Source organism: Silene latifolia, chromosome 6 (genome assembly GCF_048544455.1).
Source record: "Silene latifolia isolate original U9 population chromosome 6, ASM4854445v1, whole genome shotgun sequence".
NCBI lineage: Eukaryota > Viridiplantae > Streptophyta > Magnoliopsida > Caryophyllales > Caryophyllaceae > Silene > Silene latifolia.
Genome location: NC_133531.1, coordinates 109963242 through 109990445, shown reverse-complemented (window position 1 = coordinate 109990445; position 27204 = coordinate 109963242). Strand labels below are relative to the sequence as shown.

General features: G+C 36.4%; 1 non-coding gene and 1 pseudogene across 1 annotated transcript; one reads left to right on the top strand and one right to left on the bottom strand.

Annotated features, from left to right (window-relative positions):
* Window positions 1-17096: 17096 nt before the first annotated feature.
* On the bottom strand, window positions 17097-20048 carry LOC141588470 (uncharacterized; annotated as a pseudogene).
* A 739-nt stretch (window positions 20049-20787) lies between these two features.
* LOC141589515 (small nucleolar RNA R71) lies at window positions 20788-20894 on the top strand. Its single transcript, XR_012520450.1, has one exon. It is a non-coding gene; the product is annotated as a small nucleolar RNA R71 (small nucleolar RNA).
* Window positions 20895-27204: the final 6310 nt, after the last annotated feature.

The window sequence follows — 27204 nt, the reverse complement described above, 5'->3', positions numbered from 1 at the left end:
ATAGGCTAGAAATTTAAAATGCTTGTCAATTAGATACTCAACATGCCTTTTAATATAGATTGTATAGATGAGCAAAACTAACTACGTTTTTCGAAATCACACAATTAATAGATATATCTCTTTATATAAGATTCCAAACATAAATGTCTCCTATTCATTTATCTAAGATTATAATAAACACAATACTAATATACTCCATAAGAATTATTAGATTTCCTAATTAATGAGAAAATAAAGTATACACAAATCATTTAAAAAAAAACATTTATCCAAGAAATATTGTGAGGTATAGAAGAATATATTTGATTGGATGGAAAACAAAAAATTATTTAAAGGCTTGAAAGCATTGAAAATTGGAACATGAATTGGAGAATGAGTATCGGTTTCTAATCAATAATCATTCAAAATATTTACCCCGTGTAACACTATTAAAAGGTCAAATTGACATCCTTGCATCATGCTTCAACACTTTGACTAAACAATATGATTTCTAACCTGTTAGACAAAAATAGAAGTGTTAAAACGTGGAACTAAAGCGCAGGAAAGAGTGAAAGACAATCTAATACAATTCACAAACTTTTGGCAATTAATATTTCAAGGGTTGAAATGAAATATATAATGTAACCTGCAACCACTTATTAGAGATTCATTATATTTTTTGATATTGCACATATACCAATATAGAAAAACAAAAGACGACAAAAATGAGAAAGTCATTCAAATCAAACAAAAACATGTAAAGAAGATTCATAGCTAGCCATAATATAATTTCATGCAATTTTGTTGATAGGTGGGTATATATCATCCTCCTACAATTTTCAAGCACAAAAATAATAACAAATAATATTCTAATTAATTCAAAACATAATAAAGAAAAAAGTGGATCAATTAATTTAGTATCTACATATACTTTACATATCAATTTTTTGAATAAAATAAAAAATTATGATTGTTATATAATGGTAAGGGGAAAGAAATAAGGCCATCACTAAATAAAGGAAATTAAGTTAATTTAATAGGGTAGATGATAAACAAAGTTATGAGAGGAAGATAAAAGCATAAATTTCATCCTACAACCAGTTGTATATTAACATTATACAACTGGCCCAATTATCCAACCCAATATTTAAAAAAATAAAGAAAAACTAAACCTCTCAAAAAACAATTGAACAATCGTTCAACCTCTTAACTCTCACACTTCTCTCAGAAAACCTTCATTACTCTCCATCCAATTCATTATATAATGGAAAAACATATGCAATCGGCAATGTATTTAGGTTTTATTTCTTGATGATTTGGGTTTTTACTGAAATAATATGATCTCTTGTGTTATTCTTTGCATTTTTCGTTCCGGGTTTTAGTAAACCTTGGTAATCTAGAAAAATCTAGAAGCATAAACCTAGGTAATCTACAAAAATTTTGAGTTCATGAATGCTAATTTCGTAGAACAATTCATCTTGTATATTCTCTCTCTAAGGCCTTCAAAAAGACAAAAAATGGTGAAGAAGAAGACACTGATGATGATGACGATGATTTGGGCTTAAGAAAGGTTTCAAGCTCCCTACGTGACTATTCGAGCTCCGTAAGAAAGGTTTCGAGCTCTGTAATTTTATACGCTAAAATTGCAATAAACCATAACTATGTACAAAATTTTTTAAGAAAGGTTTCGAGCTTTATACGTAACTATTCGAGCTCCATAAGAAATATTTCGAGCTCTGTAATTTTATACGCTAAAATTGCAATAAACCAAGACTACGTACAAATTTTTGTAAGAAAGGTTTCGAGCTCCGTACTTAACTATTCGAGCTCCGTAAGAAAGGTTTCGAGCACTATAATTTTATACACTAAATTGCAATAAACATGACCATGTACAAAAGCTTCATCATTCATAGATTGTAATTTTTGTATAGATCTTTGATTCTGATTAAAGCTCGTGACTTAATATAGATGAAAAAATAATATTGAAGGAATAGATAATTGAGTAATTGAATAATTGAGAATCAGTTAGAAAAATATGAGAGAGAGAGAGAGAGAGAGAGAGAGAGAGAGAGAGAGAGAGAGAGAGAGAGAAGACAGTTACTTACTGAATATTTGATTTAGGTTACATAAATTAAGGAAACAAAAATTAAGGAGGAAAAAAGACTAAACTAGCCTTAGTTGTATAATAACACTATACCACAGGAGGTATAATCTACTAACTGAGATAAAAGGCTTGTATTCATTTGTATTTTTTTTTTTTTGGTGTTTGCAACTTATATTTTTTTAAATTTTTCTTTATTTATAAGCATGTGACATATGTTTGTCGAAGATGACTTTTTTTTGTGACACAATGACTTAGTGAAATGATTTCTCTTACCTTTTATAATCTCTCTCTCTATATATATATATATATGTAAAGAGAGTTTTTTCGAGCGATCTGAGAGTGTCCACATCATCAAAAATTAATTTAGGAAAGTATCGTAAATAATAATTTTTGATGTAAAAATAAAGTGGAGAATCTTTTAATTATTATAATATATATTTTCTAAATTATATTCAAGTGATATTTCCAATTTTTATATCAAACTTTTACATTTCACTTGGCAAAAAGGTATAGTTAAAAAAATTATTAAAATAATATAATTAGCTTCGTGGTAAAAAAATGCTATCATTAGAGTATAGATTTCATATTATTTGCACATATTAAAACTTTTTAGTATGTAAAGTTGTATAATTTTTAGTATGTTTTGTCCCACATTGGAAAATAACGTAGATGTGATGAATATACTACCTATAAATAGTAGAATTGTTCCACATCGAAAGATTAGTATAAGGTGATGTGATCCTATGATTATAAATAGGAGGCATATTTGAAACTTATGTATCCACCCAAAAATTTTTGAGTCTCATAAATATTGTTTTAAAGAGTTCTTAAGATTTTCTATCATTATCTACGATATGATATAAAAAATAAAGTGGAAATCGTTGGGAACTACCCGGGAAAGAGTTAAGAACATGAACAAGAAAATCAAAAAATACAAAACTAAAGGTTTTACTAATGGTAGTCTCCTGATATAGTACAAAACTAAAGATTTTACTAATGGTTGTCTTCTTAATGCAGTAATAGAGCGTTAATGAGTCGTTATATGTACGATGTAGAGATCCCTGTCTAATGATCGAGACTAAGTGGTTTTACCTTCAAAGAAAAATAATATGTATACAATAGTGGTTTTTTAAGAAGAGACATGTACTTCTTGGTATGATATATCTTTCACATTGAAAAATAATGTAGGCATGATGAACATACTACGTCTAAATAATTAAATTATGTATCTCACATCGAAAGAATAGTATACGGTAGGGTGATTCTATAAATATAAATAGGAGGCATGCTTGAAACTTAGGTATTAACCCAAAATTTTTTCATATAAAAGATATGTACTTTTTAGTATGTTATATGTCCCACATTGAAAAATAATGTAGCTGTGGTGAATATATTATGTATAAATAATAGAACTATCCCAAATATATACATTTTCTATATTATATTAAACTGATGTTTATAATTTTGATATAAAAACCTTATATTTCATTTGACAAAATAGTATCTTATGAAAAATATATAAAATTAGATTGTGACAAAAAAATGCTATCATTAGAGTGTAGCTTGTATTGTATTTTCTCATTATTAAATCGGGTTGCTGTCAAAGTAGGTGCGAAAAAAAAATGGTGTACTTAGTATGTTATCTGTCCTACATTGAAAAGTAATGTAAGTGTGGTGAATATACTATGTATAAATATTAGAATTATCCCACATCGGAACATTATCATAAGGCAGGGTGATCTTATGATTACAAATAGAAGTCATAACCCAAAATCTTTTGATTCTCTTAAATATTGTCAGAGAGAGCTCTTAAAAGAGTTTGTATTACTGTCTCTACAATAATGATTTCTAACCTTAGTTAATCTTTGGAAAATCTTTTAGTTATTATAATATATACTCTGTATTTCTTATTTTATATTCAAGTGATGTTTCTAACTTTTATATAAAAACTTTTACATTTCATTTGGCAAAATAATGTCGGTAAGAAAATTATAAAAATAATATTATTATATTCATGGCAAGAAATGCTATCATTAGAGTATATATAGATTTCATTTCATATAATTTGCACATATTAAAGATGGTGTATTTCATAGTATGTTATGTGTCCCACATTGAAAAATAATATAGGTGTGACAAATATACTATATATAAAAAATAGAATTTTCCCACATCGAAATATAGCATAAGGTGGGTGATTCTATGATTATAAATAGGAGGCATCCTTGGAATTTAGGCATCAACCCAAAATCTTTTGAGTCTCTTAAGTATTGTCTCGGAGAGCTCTTCAAAGTTTATATCATTATATTTTCTACCTATAGATCTTATATGTCCCACATTTGAAAATAAAGTAGGTGTGTTAAATATACTACATTTAAATAATATAATTAGAATTGTGTTACAAAAAAATTTTATCATTAGAGTATAGGTTCATATCATTTGCACATATTTTAATTATGATAAAAAAAATAGAAAACAAACGTATGAATATTAATAGATAATATAGTATTTGCTTATTATTAAATCGGGTTGGATGTCGAATTAGGTTCAAAAAATATGGTGTACTTTTAAATATGTTATTCGTCTCACATTGAAAAATAATGTAGGTGTGATAAATATATACTACGTATAAATAGTTTAATTATCCCACATCAGAAGATTATCATAAGGTGGGGTGATCCCATGATTATAAATAGGATTTATACTTGGAACTTAGGTATCACTCCAAGTATATTGAATCTCTCAAAGTATACTTATTATATAAAAGACTTTAAACATAATCTTAAATTAAATGTTAAATTTTTAAAGTTGTAATATTTTTTTAGGTGGGAGAAAGATCGATAAAATGGTCAATATTATAACGGAAATTTGGTACCCTCGAATTTAATTAACTATATCATTATACTATTGGAAATTTCTCATGGTACCCTCGAATTTTGGTAGATTACACATAATACCCCTAATTTTAAGTTTATACATATAATATCCTTGTGTTTACTTTTTTCATAACGCCGTTACTTCTGTGAGTAACTAGACGAGTAATTGAGCATGTCATGCTATTTGTGTTTTGTTATTTAGGTATTAAATGTTAGTTTATTAAATAAAATATGGATTTAGGAATTAGATGATGAAGTGTTTGTGTAATAGATAACAAAAGAAAACGGCGTCACAAGTCATAGGAGTAATGGAGTTATGACGGAAGTTGTCAAATTGTATTCTGGGAAAGAAAAAGGTGAACACAGGAGTACCATTTGTAGAAACTTAAAATTAGGGGTACCATGTGTAATCTATCAAAGTTCAAGGTTACCATGAGAAACTTCCAATATTATAATGATATAGTTAATTAAATTTTCATTTAAAAGAGAGAGATATCCGTACCAATAAAACAATAACGGGGGTATTATTTTTTAATTGTTATTTTACTGCCACGCCATCAAACTTAACGTCCATTTAACAGCCTTTACCTTAGGGGGTACAATGGGAAAAAAAATGGAACCTCAAGGGTACCATAGGCAGATTCTTAAAACTAAGAGATAACATGAAAAATCTGACAAAATTAAGGGGTACCACGGAAAATTTCCGTATCTCAATTATGATAAAAAAAATTGAAGAAAAACAACGTACAAATATTAATGGAGAGTACTTGATCATATTATTAAATTAAAATATAACTATTAGATATAATAAGTAGCAATTGTCCGTATTCGGTATTCGGGATCCGGTTGGATGTCGAATTAAGTGCAAAAAAGATGGTGTAATTCCGAGTATGTTATTTGTCCCACATTGAAAAACAATGCAGATTTGATGAATATATACTACGTATAAATAGTAGAATTGTCCCACATCATAAAAATAATCCAAGTTTGGTGAATATATTACTTATAAATAATAGAATTGTGCCATATCGAAAGACTAGTATAAGGTGGGGTGATTATATGATTATAAATAAGAGTTAACCCACGTATATATTAATCTTTTATTTTTTTTGAAAAAGATATTTTAATAATATGTAAACAAATCATTAGACATAGAATATAAACATTAAACCCTTATAACATTTTTTTTGCATTATAAATAAGTTAATTACCCCGTTGCAACGCACGAGCATTCAAACTAGTATTGTATATATGACTCTTCGTTTGGTCATAGTTTTTACTCCACACATTATTTCACTTGAAAATTGGAGGACAATGCGTTTAATGTTTTGAGAAATGAATCAATTATTTGTAAACAGCTTGAAATTTGAAGAGTCGGGGACTTATGACATAGAAGTAGTATTGATTATGCCCTCTTAATTAATTAATTAATTAATTAATTATAGGATAGAATTAGACAAACGCTACAAAAGGCTTCATTCTAGGAGATCCTAAGACTGCCATGTGTCACAACATGATGCTCAAGGTAGGCTTTTTATGTAATTACATAGACTAGTTTTCTATTTTTTTTTCTTTTTTCCATATGTGCCCGAAAGTTTTCACTTTTTTCCAATTATGGAAAGTGATAGGGCGACACCTGATGTTACCGAGTTTGAGTAACACCCTTATTAAAATAATAATATAAATTAAAATCAAATCTTTTATTCCAGTTTTCCCATCCAAACGAATTTTATGTTTCACAATTGCGCCAAAATTAGTTATGGCATTAATGGAATTTGGGTTTAAATTAAAATTGGAGTTACACTATTTCTCCAGCAACAATGCCGACACTAGAGGACATACCTTCCTCACCATTTAGGGGAAACCATGGTTTTCTAATTAATTGCTCACTTTTGCTCACAGCTTTGTTTAATAGAATAATTTTTCATAAATCGGTGTCCTTTTGCATAATAAATGGAACTACATCATGCGGGTAAATGAAGCATGTGAATTCATTTTCCTAAATCTTGCAATATATTACGCTCCGTAACTCATTTCTCCAAGATTTAATCCATTGAATGAAATTGGTAACCTTCTTTCCATGACCGAATTAGCTAAATCTGATTTCCTCCCATCAATTTCATTAATTATTTGATAACAAGAATTATATTTCCCATATTACCCTTTTTCAATAAAACATTTTGAAATTCAAAAAGTAAATGGGCAAAGTGAAAATTGTTGGTATTTACTAAAACATCCTCGGTGGTACCGAAAGTGAGTAACACCGGGTGTCGCTATGTCATTTTTTCCTTGATATTATATCATACGCAGGGTCCATTTATCAACTGTGTCCTTCAAATTTATTATTAGTGATTCTCATTCTTGACTAAAGTAGTTAAAACCGTCACTTTTGGCCGTTAAATGCTAACATGTCACGCATGAGTGCCAACATAGAAGCTTACATGGCATTATATTGACGATCTTTTTTATTTATGGTCTCACTTACGTTTTATCGACTTTTAATTATTTTTTTTTTGGGTGCTAAAGAGGGGCAAAGCCCCATTATATTACGGAAACTAAATAGCAACTAAACGGGGAATAACAACCCCAAGTACATCTTCAGAAAGAATCGTACGAATGATATCTGGAGGAATGTCGAAGAAAGTTGTGGTAGATTCAGAAATAATCCCTACATTAGCCATCCAATCCGCTGCTCGATTAGCTTCTCGAAAAACATGTTCGACTTTAACCGTCCAGCTCTCCAAATTTATAAGTTTGAGACAACGTTGTACCAAAGGACGGAGGCTGTTACTTAGCAATTGTTGACGATAAATAAATCTCACACACGATGAGTCGTCCATATGTACAATAATCTTAGGATAACCAAGTTGCCTTACGATAACCAAGTTGCCTTGCTCGCTCTAGAACGACGACCAAAGCCCGCATTTCTGCTCTCATCGAGGAGCATATACCACAAGAAAACATATAAGCACTCACGAAATTTCCCGTCTCATCCCTCAAAATTCCACCACAACCCGCTGGACCTAGATTCCCTTTAGACGCACCGTTTGTATTTAGTAACATTCATCCGTGAGGAGGAGCATTCTACCCTATAAAATGCTCTTCATGTACCGTGCCTGGAATAGGGATAAAAATAGAAAAATGGTCGAAAGCAGACTTTGAATCCTCAGAAATCGAAGCGGGTCATCGGGTTATCGTATGATCTTCCAAAAGCAACGTTATTTCGCCATGCCATATCCACCAACATGTTATAGCAAATTTCATTGACCAATTATTAGAAGCGAGCTAGAGGAAGTCCGTTAGACTCATTCTGAGACATCCAGCTATTAAACGACATAGTATAAAAAGAATTAGATACGGCGCATTCGCCAAGGAGGTCCCATAATTCCGTCGAGAATGGGCAAAAACGCAGAAGATGATCAATGGTTTCGTCTTCTTCGTTACATCTTGGACAAAATAAGGTCATCGTGCATACCTCGTCTAACCCGGTTATAATTAGTCATGAGACGACCATGGGCTGCAAGCCAAATAAACATATTGCATGCCATTGTACTGGGTTCATTTCAGGTGGTTCATCAGTTGCTTTAATAAGAGCTAAAGCATATTTGATCGAGAATTTTCCATCGGAAGACGCGTTCCAGTATAAAGAGTCTTCCGTATCCTGGTCTGAAGAGAGTGAGTAAGCTGCTATTTACAATAAATCAACCCAAGCTAAGTAATTGAAGAACTCGTCCCATCTCCATCCCGTACCTTCATCCTACATATCACTCACTGTGACGCCAATAATTGAGTCAGGAATAGGCTCAATGGCTCTATCTGAAAGGCACCATTTATCAACCCAAGAATGATCCCAAAAAAGCGTTTTGCGGCCATTACCTACGACAACTGTACTTTCGCTATTTATAATTTTAGCTTGAGAAGTGATACCGGCCCAAACATTAGATACCAATGATACCCATCTAGTATTTGATACCAAAAGTTGCAAGTCCATAAACGATATCCCAATTCCGTCCCATAAATTTATGTAATGTTACTTACAAGATCATAAGTGTAACACCCCCTTCTTACCCGGCCGAGGTAATTGGGAAAGGTTACCATCTCGGTTTCCCGAGTCAGTGAAATTAGAATTACAATTAAGAAACTTCATTAAATAAATAATAAGTTAGTGATTACATAAATGTAAACAAATGAATAAATGAAATACAACTCGTCTATGACTATGCCATCTACCTAGTGACTATGTACTCGACTCCAAAGTCCGTAGTGCGGCCCGAATCCTGATCACGTCAACAAGCAACCTGTACTTAACCTGCTCCCCATATGATCGGAAATATCATATGGATCGACACAGGCCATCCCGGAAATAGGTGACAATTACACAGACACACAAACGTCAGTTTCAATAAATAAAGTGTGACACAACTCAAAGCGTGTGAGTATGCAACAAGACTATAATATGAATGACATGCTATCAAACAACCACCACCACGGTACCGGGACACGCCCAGACATATCGACAACCACACTGGTACCGGGATACGCCCAGACATACCAACAACCACAACAGTACCGGAGACGCCCGGACGTACGGGTCCGAAAGCCAACCGGATCCCCTGCCAGACGTCGTGCCTCAACCACACGAGTCCCTCCATAACTCAAGCCATTAATGTGCACATCCCTCTTGGAGTGGGAAGCTCCAAGAGGCGACTCAAGCGTAAGACGGTCTCCCAACCGCCTTACGTCTCCATAACAACAAGTAAGCCACCAAGTCCTCTGACAAACAAGACAATACAATAATTGCAAGCTACCGTACAACATGCCAATTACCGACTCATTCAATGCAAATGAATGATATATGACTCGTTTAACAATTAGACAAATTATTGAAACTGAGTAGGATAAACCTACCTTTTAGCAAATACCGCTAAACAATAAAGCAACCGGATAGAAATATGCTCCTCCATAAAGTCGGCACCTAATTATGATAATTAAATATAATTAATAAATAAACTAATTAAATTAAATACGAATTCAACTAATTAAATAAAAACCCGCCTTAAAGCTATTTAAATCCCGACTCGTGCCCGCACCCGACTCCCTCCTAGAACCACCACCTCTGCTGCCACTGTGGACCACCACCACCAGCCATGGTGGTCCACGGCCAGCCCTAACACCATGGCAACAACAACAACAAGACACGACAACCACAACACCAACACGACACACACTAAAACCACCAAGGGCCGCCACCACCGTGGCCACCACAACCACCACCATGGCATTCAGTGACCATGGTGGGACCAGTCACCATCCCCCACCAGAGAAACAACAACCATGGCAGCCGACACCACCACCAACAACAACAAACACTACAAAAATAGTCAACCCGTATAGCCCTCTTTGACACCCATTTTCGACAACCTAACACCACCCATTCCATCACCCATTACCACCACTACAACCCCCCCTCAATCCTCAACAAAACTCACCTAAGTTCAGCCCAAGTCACTCAAAAAAGGTTGGTCAAAAATCCGTCTTAAGACGGTCACACAACAACAACAATAACACCCTTTATAAGCTCGGTCAAACCACCATTTGGGCGGTCAACGGTGGTCAAGGTCAGTCACGGTGGGTCACACGGTGGTTCCAAGTCGCGGCCGAGTTAACGGTATAAATTAGTTAAGGGACGGACTAGTATAAGACGGTCTTACCTTACGATCTCGAGACGGAGGGACAAAATCTTCATTCTTCCAATCTCTCCTTTTTCCTCTCTTTTTCTCTCAAAAAAGTCTTGGGCGAGGATTCTGTTAGAGATTTCATGTGGATAAGGTGGGTGGATAAGGGGTAGGGTAGATTATATAAGGGTAGTTAGTAGTATACGTTTATATATACATGTATCGTATTACGTATTATTATTATTATTATTATTATTATTATCATTACAACTTATTATTATTATTATTATTATTATTATTATTATTATTATTATTATTATTATTATTATTATTATTATTATTATTATTATTATTATTATTATTATTATTATTATTATTATTATTATCATCATTACCATCTAATAATAATAATAATAATTATTTTATTATTCCTTCTCAAACATAACTCGTTGGCTAGACTTGTCGTGAGTCTCCAAATTAGTATTTTTATCCACTACAAACTCAAACTCGTAGCAAGTGTAAGTAGGGGTCGATCCCACGAGGAAGGTGTTTATGTTGATTAAATGTGTGCAAGGTTAAGTAACCAAATGGGGTGTTTTGAATGTTGATTGATTCAAGTCTACTAAAGTAATAATCTAAGGCAATGAAAATATAAAAAAAAAACAATATAAGTAATTGAAAATGTAAACAAATGATGAGAAAAATTCTTGGACCAAGTAATTTCCACCAACTAGTTATGAATTGATAATTGACTCTTTTAATCTATTTCATTATTGAATACTTTGCTATGAAGTTGTCGACTTCTAATTCCACATAATTTTAATTATTAGCTACAAGCGTAAACAAATAACCCTTACAATGTTGTCAATTTAGTCAAGCGCTTAATCGCATCAAAATTGTAGAATATAGCGATGGAATTTAGCAAAGATGAATGAATGAAGAATACAAGCGATGCTCCACTTTGATTCATACAAGTTTAATCATTTATAACTCAACAATGATGAATTAGCATACTACTTGATGAATTATAATTGCTACAACGGAATAGGTAAACAAACAAAAGATTCATTGACCTAATCTAGCAATGGTTAATTAAATAATAACAACTAGTTGATCATTCTAGATGTATAAGTAACAAACCAACAATAATCCAAATTAAACTTGATATTCAAACAATAAAATAGAAATAGAATAAGAGTCTTACAATTCAATAACTAAATTGGCTTCAAGAACTTGTTCCAAGACGTAGAACTTAGCCCTCCATACAAATAATAAAAACAAACTTGAAATTGGAAATTGTTTATGTATTCTAATGATTAAAGAGGTAGAGAAAGTATGTAAAGTATGTATGAGTCTCCCAATTTGATCAACAACATCTCTTTATATAGTCTTCAAAAGAGCATCTCCATAAAGTGTCATAAAGAATGAGCATAAATCTCAAAATAAAGGAGAATTAAGAGAGTTGTAGAATCCAATGCGGAATCCAATGCTGAGCCGCCACTAGCGGCTTTTTCCCGCCACTAGCGGCTAGAAGAGATGTGCCGCGACTAACGACATTTTGCCGCCCCTAGCGGCTTTCTATTATGACGCTTCCTCTTCTTCATTTGCTTCCATGCTTTGACTTTTGTCCTTGGGCCTTGACTTGCTTTAAAATCCACATTCACATGACATCTTTAGCCCAATACCAACCTCTAAAGAAGCCCTCTCCATACATAATAATAAAATCAATCCAATTATCCCATAAAAACACAAAAGTCCATTACCAACCCAACATAAGAGACATATACAATAAAATCCACTAAAATGCTTCTCAACCTATCAATTAACCATCAAAATAACCTTTTTTGACCCATACTAAACTAGACTAATCAAGCTCCCCCACGCTTAGACCTTTACTCGTCCTCGAGTAAAACTCAGGGACAAGTCAAAAAAATAACCCACACCAAGGTCTAGAAAGCGAAACGTGAGTAGCTTGCTCCAACTCCAAACACTACAACTAACCACTACTACTCCAACATAATAACCATGTCACCCAATCCTCCACTAAGCAACAATATCCAACAACAAACTACATCTTAAAATATGAAAATGTGAAACAAAATGTAGTTCAAACCATCACACTTCACCACCCATCCCCCCTTATTTCTTCAAATGTCCTATCCCAAACCACCCTTCAAACCTCCTTATGTCGCCACCTCCAAGATGAAAGAACAAGTAACCAAGTAACATTTTTTTATTCCTAATCTCTCATTTTGCCTAGATCGCCCGCCCTTGCGAGTTTTCAATCTAGCTTTTATTCCTTACACTACTCTCATGGCACGCATCTCAATTCTTCATTTTACCCAGAGCGCCCTTTCGGGTTTTCACTCCGTCCTCGGCCATATACCCAATCTTGCCTAGGCGCCCTCTCGGGTTTTCACCTAGCCGGGGTTTTTTTTTTCGTTTTTTTTAATTAATTTTTTTTTTTAATTTTTTTTTGAAATTGAATGCAAAAGAAAGTAAAGTAAATACAAATGGAGTTCCCTCCCCCATGCTTGATCTTCACATTGCCCCCAATGTGAGGAACAACAAAAAGTAAGACATGGAAAAGGTAAAAGAAATACATACCAACACAAGTTAAGTACCGGAGGAATCTCCGTTACCATCGCTCTTAGAGGCATGACTCTCCTTCCTAACATCTTGGGTTGTAGCATGTTCACCCAACTTGGCAACACTAACCAAAGACCGAACAAGCTCACGGGTCTCTAAAAGCACATTAGTAAGTGCCTGAAGCTTATCATCGGTCTTAGATTGCTTAGCATCAACTTCCTTCCTCCAAGCATCAACTTCTTTCATCCAAACTTGGTCATAAGTAGCCACATGAGTGGTAGCAACAGGCCGGCTTGTTGTGTCATCAATACCACTCCTAGCACCATCACCCTCATCCTCCTCATCATTCTCATCACTCTCCCCATCATCCAAAGGATCAAGGTCGGGGTCGGCGGAAATATGGAAATTTTCCGTCACCTCTCCATAAGTCAAGGGATCATCGGCCGGGCGAGGCATCTTCAAATAAATATCATTTTAAGAACCCCAACACCAAAAATATGTACCTTCTATGCACGTGGTCGGAGCATATGACACTGTATCAAACAAGGGACATTCATAAGGTAGCTATCCATCAATGGTACCTCATCCTCATCCACGTCTATCTTCAAATGTTGCATTATCAAGGTCACCAAACTCCCACCACCAATCTTAGTTCCTTCCGTCGAACACAATTTTAAACAAGACTGCACAAAAATATCAACCCAATCGGGTACACCCTCACTCTCCGGAGTCATAGCTCTCAAGTAACCAAAGTGAACACGGGAAAGTTTGGTGGGCTCACCCTTACAAAGGAATGTATTGGCTGTCAAACGGTGAGCAACTCGAAGACACGGGTGAGGGATATAAGAACTTATTTCACCTTTCTTTCCACGTGTATCCAACCCCGTCAACTCCTTCCACCATGTTGAACTAGCATCCTTATCAAGACCCACATATTTCACCTTACTCATCTCCTTAATACCAAAAGCTTTTCTCAACCCCTCATAGGTCATAGAATGAGATTGTCCTTTCAACCGGAAGGTGATTTTAGGAGTTTTAGTGGACGCTCCCGACAAGGATAATGTGGATAAGAACTCTAAAGTGTATCTCCTATAAGTGTGAGCCCCCTTCCCCATGAAATCCTCCAAACCAACATTCTTCAATAATGACTTCATCACGTCAAGCATACCCAACTTCTCTATTGTTTCATGACAAAGGAATCTCTCCATCATATGACGCTCATGTAGATCATCCCAAATATCCCCTTGCTTAACGGTCAAAGTAGCGGGTTTGGGAATGGGGATTTTTCTAGGAATAAGGATGGGTGTTTTGGACGTGGTGTGGGTAGTCTTTTGTTTTTTGGTGGGTTGTTTAGAGGTGGTAGCGGGTGTGGTTTGACGTTTAGTGGTCCTCATTCCGACAATGACAATAATGCTCAACAAAGAACACCCTCCAAGTATACAACAACAACAAAGCTCTCTTACAACTCCAAATCTCCCTCAACAACGAACAAGCTCAACAATTCTAATCCCAAGTGCCAATAAATCACCAATAAATACTCAATTGAACAATTATAAAGCCTTTAAATTAAAGTTAGAACGAAAATTCAAACAAATAATTCAAAGGAAGAGACAAAGTATGAAATTTTTTACCAAAAGATGAAAAATTTGCCTCTTTGTAATGAGAAATGATGATGAAAATGCCTTATCGCAGAAATCACACACAATTTCAACTCAAATAACCCCAAAGTCGAAAATTTCGAATGCTCGATGGTGAGGGCTTCAAAAAGTTGAAATTTGTAACAAAGTGAATGGTATATACTCCTGTTTTGCAGACATTAAACCCGATTTTTATCACTTGAATGCCCCAAATTGAAATTTTCGAAATCCCTACTGATAGGGTTCCAGAAATTCGAAATTTGTTAACAAAATCGAGTTGTTTATACCCCTGTGCAGAAATTAAACCCAATTCGACTTCAATGAATACCCCAAATTCAAATTTTTTGAATCCCCAATTGCTAGGGTTCCAAAAACTCGATATTTCAACAAATTTTGAATGAAGAACAAAGAGAAAGGGTAGTTTGAATAAGGGATTGGAGTTGAGAACAATTAAATGCGATTTGAAGGTATGGGGAAGAATTTTCGACTGAAGCAATTTGTTTTTTTTTTTTTTTGTGTGTGAAGAATGAAGAAAAAAATTAAAGAGGAAGACGGGTTTGTATACCTGGTGTCGAGGAACCGCAGGGGTCGGCTGAAGGCCTGAGTGGCGCGGCAGGAAGATCAGAACCGGTGGCCGCGAGGGAGTCGGGTTGGCCGAGATGCGCGGCGTGGAAAACAGAAGGGGAGCCGTTGGGGTGGCCTGGTTTGCCGAGAAGCGCGGCAGGTGAAGCAGGAGGATGAGCCGCGAGAGGGTATCAGGTGCCGAGTGGAGCGGCTGGTGGAACAGTATATGGTGCCGCTGGTGTTGCGTTCTGGCCGAGAAGAGTGGCTGGTTTTGGTTGTTGCTGCTCGTGTTGCTTGTCTTGTTCTCCTTCCGTGTTTCTTCTTGCGTCCTGTTTTGTGATTTTTTTTTGTTTTTTTTTTAAATAATTTGTTTTTATTTTTGGTACCTACAAAACACAAGCAAACATTAGACGTAAATATACTAACGGAATAACAATAAAAATTAAACTATCTAAAAATGTAAATAAATCAACAACGAAAATAAATCGGGTTGCCTCCTGTAAAGCGCCTTATTTAATGTCGTGGCTCGACATGAAAATGAGAAGGTCAATCGTCATAAATTGGGTCGACAAGATCAATCCCCTCGACCGCTTCTTGTTGAAATCCTTCATAATATGGTTTGAGACGGTGCCCATTCACTTTGAAAATCTTCTCCGTAGACGGACTACGAATCTCCACCGCGCCATGTGGAAATACTTGAGTAACAATAAATGGACCAACCCATCTTGACCTTAGCTTACCCGGAACTAATCGAAGATGAGATATGTAGAGCAAAACCTTTTGACCAACGGTGAACGTCTTTCTAGCAAGCATCTTGTCATGCCATGCCTTTGTTCGCTCTTTGAAAATCGCCGTATTTTCATACGACTCATTCCTAATCTCCTCTAACTCTTGTAATTGCAATTTCCGGTACTCACCTGACTCATCCATTCTCATATTCAAAGTCTTTACCGCCCAAAAAGCTTTGTGTTCAAGCTCGACCGGGAGATGACAAGACTTACCAAACACTAACCGATATGGTGACATACCAATCGGGGTTTTATAAGCCGTTCTATAGGCCCACAATGCATCATCTAACTTCAAGCTCCAATCTTTCCGACTCGGATTCACCGTCTTTTCCAAGATGGACTTTACTTCTATATTGGACACCTTGGCTTGACCATTTGTTTGAGGATTGTAAGCGGTAGAAACTTTGTGAGTGACACAATATTTCTTTAAAAATGCTTCTACCGTCCTATTACAAAAGTGAGTGCCTCTATCGCTTATCAATGCTCTTGGAATTCCGAACCTAGAAAAGATGTTAGACTTGATAAAATCTGCAACAACTTTAGCATCGTTAGTCCTAACGGGTTTAGCTTCCACCCACTTCGACACATAATCAACGGCGAGAAGTATATATAAGAAACCATGAGACGTGGGGAATGGACCCATAAAATCTATACCCCACACATCAAAAATTTCACAATAAAGCATAGGAGTTTAGGGTATCTCATTACGACGAGAAATGTTACCACTTCGTTGACAATTGTCACAAGTTTTGACAAATCCATGGGCATCCCGAAATAAGCTTGGCCAATAGAAACCGCAATCAAGCACCTTCCTTGTGGTCCTTCTAGCTCCAAAATGACCTCCACAAGCATAAGAGTGACAACAAGTGATAATAGAACTCATCTCATTTTCTGGAACACCTCCTCACCACTTGATCCGAGCAATGCTTCCATAAGTAAGGATCATCCCAAACATAGTATTTGGCATCACTCCTTATCTTGTCTTTTTGGTACTTTGAAAAACCTGTAGGAAATTCATTGGAAACAAGAAAGTAAACAATATTAGCATACCAAAGAGAAACGGAAGTAAGGGCAAAGAGTGTCTCATCGGGAAATGTGCCACGAATAGGCCCTTCAAGCCTTCCTAAATTCAATAGCCGACTCAAGTGGTCCGCAACCACATTCTCGGCTCCTTTCTTATCCCGAACCTCAATGTCAAATTCGCTTCGCAACAACACCCAACGGATAAGTCTTGGCTTAGCCACCTTCTTCGTCATCAAGTACCTAAGAGCGTCATGATCGGTGAACACCACCACCTTAGTACCAAGTAGATAGGATCAGAACTTCTCTAAAGCAAATACTACCACCAACATCTCCTTCTCGGTAGTAGAGTAGTTCCTTTGGGCCTCATTGAGAGTCATATAGGCATAGTAGATTACATGAGGTACTCTCCCAACTCGTTGACCCAAGACGGAACCAATCGCGTAATCACTAGCATCACACATAAGCTCAAATGGAAGAGACCAATTTAGAGCTTGTATGATTGGGGCCGATGTCAAATTCTCTTTTAACTTGTCAAATGCCTCCTTGCAAGCCAAATAAAACTCAAATTCCACCTCCTTTTGCAATAATTTGCACAATGGTGAAGCTACCTTTAAAAAGTCTTTGATAAATCTTCTATAGAAACCTGCATGACCAAGAAAAGAGCGAACTTCACGAACATTAGTAGGATAAGGAAGGGATTGAATAGTATCAATTTTTGCTTTATCAACCTCAATACCTTTAGATGAAACCACATGCCCAAGAACAATACCTTGCTCCACCATAAAATGGCATTTTTCAGAATTTAAGACAAGGTTAGTGTCAATGCATCTCTTAAGCACAAGAGATAAATGGGCCAAACAACTATCAAATGAATCACCATGCACGGTAAAATCATCCATGAAAACTTCAATGAAATTTTCAACATATTCAGAAAATATACTAACCATGCATCTTTGAAAAGTTGCGGGAGCATTACATAACCCAAATGGCATCCGTCGATACGCAAAGGTGCCAAATGGGCAAGTAAATGTGGTCTTTTCTTGATCCTCGGGCGCAATAGCAATTTGAAAATAACCCGAATAACCATCTAAAAAGCAATAATAAGGCTTACCGGCAAGCCTCTCAAGCATTTGATCAATGAAAGGTAGGGGAAAGTGATCCTTCCTTGTCACCGCATTGAGTCTACGGTAGTCAATACAAACACGCCACCCATTTTGCACTCGGGTTGGAACCAACTCTCCATGTTGATTTTCTACAACCGTCACTCCACTTTTCTTAGGCACCACTTGTGTGGGGCTAACCCACTTACTATCGGATATTGGGTAGATCATACCCACTTGCAAAATCTTAAGAATCTCTTTCTTCACCACCTCCATCATAGGTGGGTTCAATCTCCTTTGTGGTTGTCTCACCGGCTTGGCATCTTCTTCCAAGAATATGTGATGCATACAAGTGGTTGGACTAATACCCTTAATGTCGGCAATAGTCCACCCAATTGCAAGCTTATTCTCTTTAAGAACCTCCACCAATTTTACCTCTTGCTCCTTGGTGATCTTGCTAGAAATGATTACCGGTAAAGTTTCTCCATCACCTAGAAAAACATATTTCAAATGGTCGGGTAATGGTTTCAACTCTACCACGGGTGCCTGCAAAACTGAAGGTAACAATTTCTCACGAGGCAACGTTAGTTTTAGTGGTTTAGAAAATGAAGGTATAATGGGATAAGTTTCAATCTTGGCTAAGAAAGCCACAACTTCCTTCAAATTATTAGATAGAGAGAAATCCAAATTATCACAAGATAAACTATTATCAATAGCTACAAGCAATTCATCTCCTCCATCTACATTGAACACATCCTGCACTAAAGGCTCCAAAACATCAATCATGAAACAAGAATGGTCATCACGAGGATACTTCATGGAATCATAGATATTAAACTTAGTCACTTGACCATCGGCCTCCATAGTGAGAGAACCATTAGACACATCAATTTTAGTACTTGCGGTTCTAAAAAATGGCCTACCTAAAAGTATAGGAGCCGCTTGTGAATCATGTTCCATTTCAAGTACATAAAAATCAGCGGGAAATATTAATTTATCCACCATCACAAGTACATCCTCAACCACCCCCCTAGGATAAGAATTTGAACGGCCGGCCAATTGAATTACCACCCCCATTTTAACCAATGGTCCCAATTTCAAAGACTTGTACAAGGAATAAGGGAGTACATTAATTGAAGCACCTAAGTCAAGCATAGCATTGGGAATAGTGGTGTCTCCTAAGGTGCAAGGTACGGTAAACATATCCGGATCACTACACTTAGGTGGTAGCTTATGTTGAAACAACGCCGACACATGTTCATTAACTTTAACTTTTTGGACACCCTTCAATTTTTGATTCCTTTTAATGGTAAACAACTCTTTAAGAAACTTAGCATACCTAGGCACACTTTTCAATAAGTCTAATAAAGGGATGTTTACCTCACATTTGCGAAAGGTCTCATAGACATCTTTGTCTTGTGTAGGGCGGCTTTTCCTCTTCAGAGCCTCGGGAAATGGTGGATCATCCACATAAGTAGGTGTGACAACCGGTGTTACTTCCTCCTTTTTAACCAATGGTGGGGCGATATTAGGCTCAATGACCAACTCCTCCTCTTCTTGCTCAATGATCTCACTAATCTTGGCTTTTGACCCTTGCAACTCCTTCCCACTCCTCAAAGTCATGGCACTTGCATTAGGCTTGGGATTAGGAATGGTTTGGGAAGGTAATTTTCCGGAATCCCTAGCTTCAAATCTCCCAAGAGCACTAGACATTTGCCCAAATTGATTTTTCAAGTTTTGAATGCTAGCCTTTGTCTCTTGTTGAAATTGCACTTAATTAGCTTGCATAGTAGCCACATTAGAAGTAAGAGCTCGAATTATGTCCTCCGTAGACATGGATGGAGTGGAAGTTTGACCTTGAGAAGAGAATGAATTTGAACCTTGTGGTCTTGGAATGAACCTTGGTTTAGATTGACCAAATTGTTGTCCAAAATTTTGAGATGGACCTTGTTGACCAAATGACGAGCCTTGATTTTGTTGGCTTGGCGGTTGCAAGCCGCCTTGTGGATTCCCATATTGGAAACCGGGATGGTCTCTTCTCATAGGATTATAGTAAAGTTCAAACCTCTTTTGGGGTTGACCAAAAGCACCCGCGGCATTCAGCTCCTCGGTCTCCTCTTGCATTTGTGGGCATTGATCGGTGACATGCCCATTAGATGAACAAATACCACAAGCGTGCACTTGTCGCTTGTTCCCCATGATCATCTCCCTCAATAAGGAAGTTAAATCTTCAACCTTGCTTTCCAAGGAAGGATTAGAACTAGCCATGCTCACCCTTCTTGTTTTGGATCTCACACTAAATTGGCGTGTGCTTTTGGCAAACTCACTCAACAATTCATTAGCTTCATCCGGATTTTTGTTGATGATGCCTCCACCACTAGCACCATGTACGATACGTGCATCTTCCGGTGATAGTCCTCCAACAAAATAGAGGATGAGATCTTGGTCACTATACCCATGGTATGGGCAACTTGCACATAACTTCTTGAAACACTCCCAATAGTCATAGAGTGTTTCATCATCCTTTTGCTCCACATTTGATATCTCCTTCTTAAGATGGGAAGATTTGGAGGCGGGGAAATACTTTTCAAGGAACGCCTTCTTCATTAGAGCCCAAGTGGTGATACTACCCGGTGGAAGGTAGTACAACCAATCATGAGCGGTGTCTTTGAGTGAGAACGGGAATGCTCTCAACTTGATTTGCTCTTCGGTGACGCCATTTGGTTTCATGCTGGTGCATACCACATAAAATTCCGACAAATGCTTATTTGGATCCTCACCACTTAACCCATGGAATGCGGGTAGTAAGTGGATCAAACCCGACTTCAATTCAAATGTGGTGCCTTCCGCCAAGGCCGGAAAAGTGATGCATAAAGGTTGTTGAGTGAGATCGGGAGCGGTGAGCTCCCTCAAGGTTCGAGTTTCTCTTGCAATTTTGATGTTTTCTTTCTCCTCCTTTTTGTCTTGATTGTTGAATTGAAGTTTTCGCCTTATCTCTCTTCTAACACGAAAAAGAGTTCTCTCCAATTCTGGATCAAAATCCAACAATTTCTTGTTAGTAGAACGGGTGTTTGGCATAAACCAAACACTTAAAATAAAATTGAGAAATAAATAAAAAAATTGCACAAAATAAACAAACAATAGCCTTTCTCCGGCAACGGCGCCAAAATTTGGCTCGACTTGTCGTGAGTCTCCAAATTAGTATTTTTATCCACTACAAACTCAAACTAGTAGCAAGTGTAAGTAGGGGTCGATCCCACGAGGAAGGTGTTTATGTTGATTAAATGTGTGCAAGGTTAAGTAACCAAATGGGGGGTTTTGAATGTTGATTGATTCAAGTCTACTAAAGTAATAATCTAAGGCAATGAAAATATAAAAAAAAAAACAATATAAGTAACTGAAAATGTAAACAAATGATGAGAAAAATTCTTGGACTAAGTAATTTCCACCAACTAGTTATGAATTGATAATTGACTCTTTTAATCTATTTCATTATTAAATACTTTGCTATGAAGTTGTCGACTACTAATTCCACATAATTTTAGTTATTAGCTACAAGCGTAAACAAATAACCCTTACAATGTTGTCAATTTAGTCAAGCGCTTAATCGTATCAAAATTGTAGAATATAGCGATGGAATTTAGCAAAGATGAATGAATGAAGAATACAAGCGATGCTCCACTTTGATTCATACAAGTTTAATCATTTATAACTCAACAATGATGAATTAGCATACTACTTGATGAATTATAATTGCTACAACGGAATAGGTAAACAAACAAAAGATTCATTGACCTAATCTAGCAATGGTTAATTAAATAATAACAACTAGTTGATCATTCTAGATGTATAAGTAACAAACCAACAATAATCCAAATTAAACTTGATATTCAAACAATAAAATAGAAATAGAATAAGAGTCTTACAATTCAATAACTAAATTGGCTTCAAGAACTTGTTCCAAGATGTAGAACTTAGCCCTCCATACAAATAATAAAAACAAACTTGAAATTGAAAATTGTTTATGTATTCTAATGATTAAAGAGGAAGAGAAAGTATGTAAAGTATGTATGAGTCTCCCAATTTGATCAACAACATCTCTTTATATAGTCTTCAAAAGAGCATCTCCATAAAGTGTCATAAAGAATGAGCATAAATCCCAAAATAAAGGAGAATTAAGAGAGTTGTAGAATCCAATGCGGAATCCAATGCTGAGCCGCCACTAGCGGCTTTTTCCCGCCACTAGCGGCTTTTTCCCGCCACTAGCGGCTAGAAGAGATGTGACGCGACTAGCGGCATTTTGCCGCCCCTAGCGGCTTTCTATTATGACGCTTCCTCTTCTTCATTTGCTTCCATGCTTTGACTTTTGTCCTTGGGCCTTGACTTGCTTTAAAATCCACACTCACATGACATCTTTAGCCCAATACCAACCTCTAAAGAAGTCCTTTCCATACATAACAATAAAATCAATCCAATTATCCCATAAAAACACACAAGTCCATTACCAACCCAACATAAGAGACATATACAATAAAATCCACTAAAATGCTTCTCAACCTATCAATTAACCATCAAAATAACTTTTATTGACCCATACTAAACTAGACTAATCACTCGTATAAATACAACATAATATTATTTATATAATTATAAAATACGGGGTATTACAATCTCCCTCCCTCCCTAAAATGAACTTTGTCCCTGAAGTTCGCATCACTCTCTCTTTTCCCAATTATTCCTCAAGTCTCATCACCGATTCCCATTCACTCTCTCTCGCCTCACATGTCTATAAACCAATCTTTATAAATACCACACTCATCCCAAAGTGCTTTTCTCAACTCTCATTACTTCTTCACATTCCATACTTTCTCTTTCCTTAATTTATGAATTGTTACATTTACTCCCCCTAAAATAGAACTTCGTCCCGAAGTTCAATTATCAAGCCTCACGGTGTGCTCTCACACGATCCTTACTAAATTCCACAAATGACCAACTCTTTCTTTCCTATTGCAAATCCATAAATAAATCAGATATGGTCCTAATGCCATTGATATAACCTTACTCTACGAGCCTCCCAAACGTCAAGGTATAAGGTCCAGCCCACGGTTCGAAACCCTAATCCCGTAGCGACTTCCAACCCAATTGGTTCTAGGTCTACGCATCAATTTCGGTGTATAACTCGATTATTACTACATACATATATATCACGTCTAATCTCATACATGCACATGTATGCAAATCAATCACGAATATGCGTAGTCTAGGAAACAGTCAATTAATGCAAAAATTACTCGTTATGTGACTCAACCATATTCAACATTCCCATTTCCGGACATCATGCCACGCACATACCGTGTAAAATCCACCACATGATCACACATGTGTTTTTAGATTCGTTCCCATATATCATCAAGACTTCCGCTCCAATGGAAGACCACAATCACAATCATGCAAATGATCACTATGCAACACGTAATTTGCATATTTCCTCGTACGTTTACACAACCAAATAAAATCATGTCGATTAACATACATCAAACAAGGTTATCATATAATTTCTATCATCAATCCACTCGTATCGAATCAACGATTTCATTACTTGCAAAATTCTATACCATATGGTTAAACGTAGACAATTCACACATATCACACATGTAAGGTCAATCATGGTCATCCAACACAAGTCAACTAATATAAACCGTAAAATAAGGGTACATGCTCAATATTTGGTCAAATATCAACAAAACAAGGGTCAAAGCAGTCCACTTGGTCGAGTGTAGGACGCCACTCGGCCGAGTAGGCGACCACTCAGTCGAGTGCATGGTGCACTCGGTCGAGTGTCACCTGGGGCAGAATGTTTACATTCTCAACTCGGTTCCAAACTTCCTATTTCCTCACATAAATGCTAATAGACTCCGATGATGACTAACATACGATTAAATAGCCGAATTTAAGAATAACTCTTGGCCCTATGGCCATCATTGATACCCGTCGTTGTGAGTACCAAAAATAAGATTTATATTTTCCTATTAAAACTAACCTAGGCTAGTGGTAACAGGGTCGAACCACAAGGAGGCAGACGTAATTTCTAGCTGTCTAATAAAAGTCTAGGGTAACAATTGTGGGGGTTGGATTGATTTGGTCTATGACTAAGAGTAAATAAAAACAATAAACTAAAAAGACGGATTAAACAGATAACGAAGGGGTACTAGGATGGTCGGTTCATTACAGCTTCGGCGGCAGCATACTAAACAGGTCCAAATCGAACACAAGTGAGGCGGGAAACAAGAGGTCCTCTCGGTCCACTCTTAACAAATAGCATCTTTCGATCTCGCTATAGGTCCCTAATATCACTAATACTGACTCTCGTTCTGAAAAGTGACTAACAGTCTAAACTATACCTATCTTTCGATCTCAGCACAGTTTAGTCATCTTAATTGGTGATCAAACAACTTTCCCTATCTCTCGATCTAATGGGTCAGTCATAAATTAAGCATCTAACTGGTCGCATGCATTCGATTAGTTAAATACATCATTAAAATCAATTAAAACGAAGGTAACCTCACGAGGTCAGTCGATCGACCAAGTATGGCAGTCGATCGACTGACACGCGAATCAGGCCGTGTTCAATCTATTGCCGCCTATGCTATAATTCGCCTACATCCTAGCACAAATAATCTAGCTACTCATGCTGAGGGTAAAAACAATAATAACGATGATAAAACTAACTACTGAATTCATGCTTGAAACGATAAAGTAAAAATTATCATAAACAATGATTTGGTTGCGGGAATCTAGCTAGCAATTCTATACTAATGATGAAATAAAACAATAAACTGAAATTAGGATAGATGAATACCGAATTTGCAAAGGAAAGATTAGGAATAAGAACCAAAGATCCAATGCTTAACAATAATCCAAACCCTAATTCCAAAACTAAATATTATTGTATGAAAACTTGAGTCTAAATCGAGATGCCTCAAACTGAATGTTTATGTTACGTTATATAGCAAACATACGTAACAATTATTATCAAAACCTAAAACTTAATGGGCTTATGCTTCCTTGGTCTTTTAATTCTCGTCTGGAATAGCAGATTGGTCGATCGACTGAAGTGAGGGGTCGATCGACTGCTTAGCAGTGTACAGTAGCTTCTGGAACCCGATGGTTGGTCGATTGACTGAAGGTAGTGGTCGATCGACTGGATGAGCCGCTACTTGCCTTTTATAATCTCGTAGATTTGTCTTTTGGGCCTCGAAATGCGCACCAAGCTCGTTCCTTAAGCGAATACTTCACGCCAAATGCAATGCGGGATACTCGGGGACGGATTTAGCTCGATTTCCGCTGGATTCCTCACATTTCTGCGATAATGTACAAAACACGGAAGTAGACGGAAATAGGGAGAAATGTAGCATAAACTACATGAATGAGCTCTGAAATGCATGGAAAATAGGATGTAAAACATCATATAAAGGACACGCATCAAACTTCCCCAAACCAAACCCTTGCTTGTCCCCAAGCAAGAACTAGACTCGATCTAAATGGAACGAGTTCAAACTCAGAGCGAATTGCAATGTGTAAAGCCTAAACCAATTTAATGCACAACCAACAATCAATTAGCAAATGAATCATGCAAACGAGTTATAAAGTCGTTAAGAACTGCTGAACCGTCAACTGTAGAGACTTGTCAAATCGGACTCTCGCGGGTCGCTCAATCACTCAAATAAGCACAGGTGAATATATAAGAGGATAGAAAGAATTCATTTTGTAAAGACTCTCACCTAACTGCGACCTATGAAGACATGCCAACAATAAAATATGAAAATGATCTCTATGACCGTACATATGCATTCCAACCAACATATGACCATGACACATGCCGAGGTATATATGGGATATGTGAGGTATGGGTAAGAAGAGGCAAAACATTTATGGAAAAGTGGAGGTACAGGTGATCAAGCTAGTACCAAAACGGAACCATATGGCAACATCCAACTTCTTGCTCATAATCAACAGAAACGGTGCTATAGCAAGCACAAAACTCACAAATCTCCAAACTAACAAATCAATACACTCCCCATAAAATATAAATGCAACATGGGAGCAAAAATCGCCATAAGATAAAGGATTTGAATTATGCGAATTGATTCTTTCTCTTCTTCTCGGAACCCCAGTCGATCGACCAATGGTGGCAGTCGATCGACTGCATCAAACAGTGCAGAACTCTTTTTTTTTTTCTTCTTTTCTTTTTCTGAATTATTTTTTCTTTCTTTCTTACTGTTTTCTTTCATTTCCTTCCAACTTTTTCTTCCTTTTTCATTTTCCCAACTTCCATCTCAAAAGAGCAATGGCTACCAAAAACGAGTAACAATCTCAAAAACTAGACTACTAGCTTGACAAAGGCAGGCTATGTGTAGGATGTAGTAAATAGGACAAAAAGGATATTTTTGGCAGTGTGGAGTTTATGGGCATAATAAGGAAAAGGAAACCTCTACCACATGTGTCAACAAACCATAGACCGAATGCATACAGGTATTAAGCAGATTAAGTTCATATTTATGCACATTTATGAAACATGCCTCATAAGGAGTACTACTCACATTCCTAAATAAACCGGTCATAGATGTCACCAGTTATAGGCTCTAAACCTCAGAAAATATAAGTAGTTTGCCAATTTTCAAAGTCAAGTCTCAAGTTCAGCAAGAAATGTAACGAAAACTCGTAGATATGCACTTATACGATTCTACTAATAACATGTTAATCAAGCAAGGCTTAGGCATAAACAGATGCAGATGCAATGTCATCATTGAAATACTACCGTTCCGACTCAACCTATATGCTAAAATAAACGTGCATTTTATGGAAATTT